Consider the following 6,480-nt stretch of genomic DNA (forward strand, 5'->3'; position numbering starts at 1 on the left):
CACCAAAGGACTACTGTACACTTAAGGTACTAAAGTGTCCCTGATAACATATACCCATCTGATAACTGACATTAACCAGCTTCAATCTCTCCATCTCTCCAGCGAGCTCATCACTGCAAACTGGCGTGCGACTGGCGTCTTTGGAAACCACAACAAATTAGAGAGCTCGTAAAGTCGGTCCTTAACGCCGATCTGGCAGATCGTAGAGCACATCCAGCAGAGTGAGGATAGGATACGGATACCTAGGCTAGCACCTACAATCGTGTGAGGAAACCCTTTCGTCACGAGTGCCGTAACTTTGCAAACGCATCAACGCATCATCATCAAAACTGATCGACATTTATGGCGCATAAATTTCGCCTCACTTTCTGCTTTCTACTACTTTCTAGTTTATAGTTTCGCCCTGCCCTCGTCATATTCCGGATTCCCAGATATTCCCAGTGATTCCTGGCCGAAGCAGGCCAATTAAGTGCATCGAATCGCAGCCCGGATTCGTCACAGGCTGACATGGATTGCGAAAATTTAAATACGCAAATGGTGAAAAACTGACAGCGAACTGGGATTGTGACTGGAATTGGGATTGGGATTGGGACTGGGGTTGCTGACTGCCCCTGAGTGTCATCAAAACAATGTTTGCCAGCTAGTTTATGAGCTGCGCCTCATTTCCCAGCCGATTTTGCATGTTACTTTGCTTTCCCTGTCTCGCTTTGCATGCATTTTCCCCCTCCTCAGTCATGATTTTCCTCCTCACTCAACCTTTTTCAATTTCACATTAATTTCTCTTCAATGCCACATCCCCAGTTGCGATCATATATGCAAAAACGCTGACCGCAGCGAAATGTCCACAAAAAGTGGGAAAAGTGTCGTAAAAAGTGCGACAAGAGTGTTTGCCCAACGTTTTCGGTGGGTTTTCATCGGCGTTTCGTCGGGGGTCATAAAAAAAATACAAAAAAAACAGAGGGAAAAACTAACAAACCCATTTTCCTGGTCAAGGGCAACGACGTATCTGAGTATCTTATGGGGTGTCTTCGAGGAATGGGATTACGGATTACTGGTCTGCGGCTGATCTCCAGCTGAACTTATTCGCCGACCAGCGGGATGTCCTTCTGCGCTGAATGGAATGTGATTAGTGTCCTTGCATTGGCAGCAGTATATTATTCAGGCTCAGATGCTGCAGATCGTGGGTTATGTAAACTGCCTATGGGGTCTCGAAGGTCTCGAAGGTCTTTGCTCTGACAAATATTGCATTTCTTATTTACTATGGGAAGCCATACGAGCTGAGAGCCAAGTTGACAGTATTTCTTATTTGTAGATTTCGACCATTTCAATCAATTAAAGTAGCTCCCTTTTGATTTGATGTTGGGCATATGTACATATTTTCAAGCGTATCTGACGAGCATTCATAACTCGCAGCCTGGTTATGAAAGTCGCCGTGTAGAGCATCATTTTGCACACTTTCCATTGATTTGCCACTGTCCAGCGACGGAGGACAAAGGTGCCGAAGATCGCAGCAAGATGGAAAATTTCATGGCTAATTGGCAGCGTGTCCATTGGTCAGCAGCTGCATTGGACCTGGATGATCTGGTTCTGATTTAGTTTCTGACTTTGATGGAAGACGATCTACAAAGGCAAAGGCAAATGGGATCGAACCCTGACTGATTTGCATTCTCACGATTTGTTTGGTGGCAGGACCCAAGACCCAAGACCCAAGACCCAGAATGAACAGAATGATAAGAATGCCCCTGCAAATGAAGTAATTTCATGTAAATTATGAGACAAGCGCCCTGTTGGCCGATCGCTAAACGAGCCATAAAAAATCCACAAGAAAACAAAAAAAAACCAAAAAAAAAAACACACACAGAAAACGGAATGGAAATATGGGACAAAAAATCAGCCAGAAGAAATCTCATTAATCTCCAAGGTATTTACCTTTCCATTGCACAGCGTCTCGGGGTGGCGATTTGATTTTGAGGTCTAGCCCAAGTGGATATGCAAACGCAGTGAGGGTCGCCCAAGTCCACAACAATGATGATCCAATCGCAGCCAATAAATTTCCCTTTGATTCCCTATTAAAATCTGTTTGTTCTTGTGGTCGGTCAGCGCGGCAAGAAATTCACGCAACGCTGCGTTTTGCGGCAAGGAGAATGTTTGCATGTTGCACCCAATTGCGGCTTATGACAGTTTTGCAGGACAGTTTATGAGTACTTCATTAAAATCGATTTAAGATCGCCGCGAGATCGCCGTGGGAATCGCGCCAAGAGTCGCACAACTTGCGTTCAGTTACAGTAGTACTATGCAGTAGTAGCACACAGTGGTTACTCGCTTGGATGTACAGTACGCAGTACAGCACCGCGGTAAGATTAATGATGCAACTGCTCGGAGCTGTCACGAAAAGGTGTTAGTGGCAAGCTGCAGGCGAAAGGCAGGACCAAAGGACCGCAGGACCACAGGACAACCACATCCATGGTGTGCTCAATATCTAACAAACTTGTCACGCAATGCCACTCAGACCAGGTCATTAATCATTCCAATCAATCCGTCAGGGAGTTGGAGTTGCTGCGATTGTGGTGTGGGCTCATCTGCGCTGCGGTGTGGTGTGGTGTGGTTTCCACTGCGGTTTCCACTGCTGTGTGGGTTGTCCTGCCTTGACCAGGAACCAGGACCTCGACTGACATTCTAATTAGTGCCCGTTGACAGTTCGCCCCGGAAATGGTCAGAGATCGGTTTGTGGCAGCACTCCATCTAAGTGATACGATACGATATGTGCAAGGATCAGGGGGTTCAAGTCGAGGTGCTTAAGTGAGCCATTAAGCCAGCCAGCTCGTGGGCGACAGATCGATCGATGGACCCTGATGGACCATGATGCACCATGGTTGATCGATCATTTGTGATGGCTATGGACATGGGCAAAGGTGTGTGTGGGTGTGGGTTCATCTGCAATCAAGGATTGTTTGGCGATTCTGCAGAATCTTTAACCTCAGTGCCAGCTAAGAGCATCTTTGAAGGATTGCTACGCATTGTGCTTTACACACAGCAAACCAAATTGCATTGTATATTTAATTTGAAGAAGACTTAAAGAAGATTTAATTAGTACTCTTCAGCTGGTTAACTAGAAGCAGCATGCTATTGAAAACACAATTTGTTTAGGCTATTCTGCTGTAGAAAACGAAACCCTTCTTTCTGCAGGCTATACGTTTTCTGCTGCTTTTTATAGAGGCAGACATTTTCAATTAAATTTCGGCTTTACTTTTTCTTTTTCTTATTTTTTTGGCTGGACCCCACGGCGATCGTCGCAAGAAGAAGCAGAGAAAGATCGGCGGTAGCTGCCGAAATTAAGATTCTGTCGCGGATCGCAGGCTGCATCCGCATCCGCACTCGCATCCGCATCCGAAAAATGCGCCTGCCATGGAAATCAGAGCCTGGGGCCTCGTAAATCAGGCTGCCTAATGTCATTCGGCGACTTGACATGCTGCATAACAAGTTTCTTGGTTTTTTTTTCGCCTCGGGTTTTTGGCCAAAAAGTGAGCTGCATTATTTCAAATCCCCGGGTTGGTTCGTTTTTTTTTCGATTTTTTTTTTTTTTTTTACTTATTTTTGGTTGGCTGCCTGTCAAATTACTTGAGGGCGCCGCAATGTCTGAGAATTATTTGTGGGTACGAGGACGAAAAGGATGCAACTGCAGACACAAAACACGAGGGATCTGCGATGCAGACACAGCTTCTCAGCTCTTCTCGCATTTTCGGGTGGATAAACCTTTTTTTTGTGTCGCAGGAGAAGCCTGAGAAATGCAAATTTGGCGGTGGAAAAAAAAGGGAAATTTGTTAGGGAATAGGAGTGGAAAAAAGCGCTGCACTAATTTGATGTTTTTACGAAATGCAGTCTTGAGAAGGGTACTGATACTGCCCACCCCCAGACTTTTTTTTCTTTTTTATTTTTTTTGCGCTCCTGACAACAGCGGGCAGGACTTTGAAGGACCTCGAATGGCTCGAAGCGGTGTCTGCCATTTTTTGGTTTTTTTGGTCGTTTTGGTCATTTATCAAATTTCAAGCAAAAGCCGATCAGCATCACCGTGTGTAAATGTGTCTGTGTGAAGTGAATATCAAAACAAAGCAAGGACATCGGAGTCGGAGTCGTAGTCGTTTTCTTGCTGCTCTCTTTTGCGGAAAGTCCTTTTTCGGGGCGCGTCCTGTCAATCCTGTCAATCAAAAGTGCTCTTCGATTTCGCCTAGCTTCATTCTCATCTCTGTCCTTCGTCCTGCACATACACATACCCTTATATGTGTATGTATTTATATTTTCCGCATTTCCCACATTTGCATTTTCCCGGAGCAACTTGCATGCAAATTTCTCACAAATCCCCGAAATCCGCAATATTTATCGCTTACATGCCGAAATCAAGTTTCGCACAAATTAGGCAAATTCCGGGCCACCAAATATGTCAAGGGGTTTAGGGTTTGACGCGAACCCGAAAAGGCCTAAAGGGCTAAAAGGCTAATGCCTAATGCATTCGCAATTAGACGGCCAAGCCCTCGACTCCATCGAGATTTAAATTGAATTTATAATCAATTTAGATCATTTTTGCAAAACACAAATGGCAAAGCCACCCCGAAATTGCCAGGACGTAACCCTTCTATCAAGCGATGCGAAATGCTGTCCGTTGTTGTTGCTAATTTCGATTCTAATGAAGCGCGAATTACGAAAACATGGAAATCGTATCAATTACATAGACAAAGATCAGCCTCAAATCTGCCCTCGAATCTCAACCGGCGGCAGTGAAAAGCGCAAACATCGGGTGCGATCGGGTTAGGGGAAAGTCCTGTGACAGGACTCTTGATCACTCTTGCATAGTCAAACATCAAATGCATGTGGGCTGAATCGGATGGCAAAGTAATATTACCTTTGCGACCCTCCAAAGATAGCCAAGTATCAGAAGCTTGAAACTCCATATTTTGCATGGCAAATATTCATTTGAATGAAACACAGAAGCTCCTCAGTTTCAAGAGTCATCAATAGTCAGCTGAACGAGTGACTGGCGACTGGCGTTGCAATGACATAACAGATATACAGCTGTCCGAGTTTTGACTTTTAACCAAAGGACTTGAGCGGTATCCTCGAGCGGTCTCAGCGGGTTTGGGCAACCGTATTCTTAAGTACTCTCAACCGAAGTTTCGGGCTAACTCAGTTTTCCACGAAACAAAACCCGGCCAACCAACTCCCCCGCAATCCTCAAGGGAAACATGCAATGGGCATCGCATTGCCATTGCCATTGCGATCAAATTGAATCCTCTTTTCGTATCTTTTCGGGTCGAAATGAAAAGTTGATGGGAGCTCGTAAAATGCCAAGATCGACAGCGGACGTCACATAAACATGGCCAACCGGCTGCTAATGTAGGGCACGAGTCCTTCAATGCTGCAAGGATGTTGGAATGCTGCAAGGATGTTGGAATCCGGGCATCTGGGCAAATATTTACCGAAGCTTCGGCTCGTAAATTGCCATTGCCGCCTACACACAATGCAGTTTCGGGACCAAGTACAAATCAAAGTGAAAGTAATGACCGGTACGTATCCCTGGACAGAGACATTAGACATTAGGCTACCGTTTTTCTTGTCCCTGACTGGCTGACTGGATGCTGGCTTCTGCGCCTGCCGTTTTCCTGTGGCAATTGTTCCACATTTTGGACAGGACGCACACACGAGACAAATCTGGGCTAAGACACCTTGCGACGTCGCCGTGTGGGTTTCCTTTCTTTTCCCACCTTTTTTTACAGCTCCTCGCCAGCTGTCCGGAGACCAGGCCATTGTTCAGGCTATAGTCAGCTACATGTAGTATATATGGATATGTGGATATGGGCAGGGGCAGGAGCAAACGGCAAACGGCAAAGTCTGGCAAACACAAAGGATCCAATCTACCGGGATTTACCTGCTTGGCTGAGCGACTCTGTTCTTTCACCGGAAGAGCGGTGAGAGTGGAGAGCGGGGAGAGCAAGAGGAGCATGGAGAGCAAGGAAAGCAAGGAGAGCGAGGAAAGGTTCAACAGGAGATTCAAGCACTTTGCACACACAGCGCCCCTGTCGGACGGTGGCTGAAACTGAGTTCAGCTAAGGTCCTCGTGAGATCTTCAAATATGGAAAGAAAGTCTCTGAGAACTTTCCCTGCTACTTGTCAGCTTATGAGCATTGCTATTTGTATGGCATTATTATTTTAAGATGGCTTATCGTTTCCTTCATCAAGAGCATGGTAATAAATCCCCATATTCCTATCCAAAGCATTATCTTCCTTGCCCACCCCCCCATTTTCCTTTTCTATCCCCAATTGCTGGGTTATCTCTCACACAAATATATGATGACAGCTAGCTGTTGATACAAGCAGTCCTAGCTCCATACACTCGTACTCCTTATCTAATCTGCAGTATTAGGTTTAGTCCCGTTTTTCCCACAGCTAAGATTCCGTTAGTCTGCCCACAAAATCAGAGCCCAAGAG

The sequence above is a fragment of the Drosophila santomea genome, chromosome X (genome assembly GCF_016746245.2).
Source record: "Drosophila santomea strain STO CAGO 1482 chromosome X, Prin_Dsan_1.1, whole genome shotgun sequence".
NCBI classification, from domain to species: Eukaryota; Metazoa; Arthropoda; class Insecta; order Diptera; family Drosophilidae; genus Drosophila; species Drosophila santomea.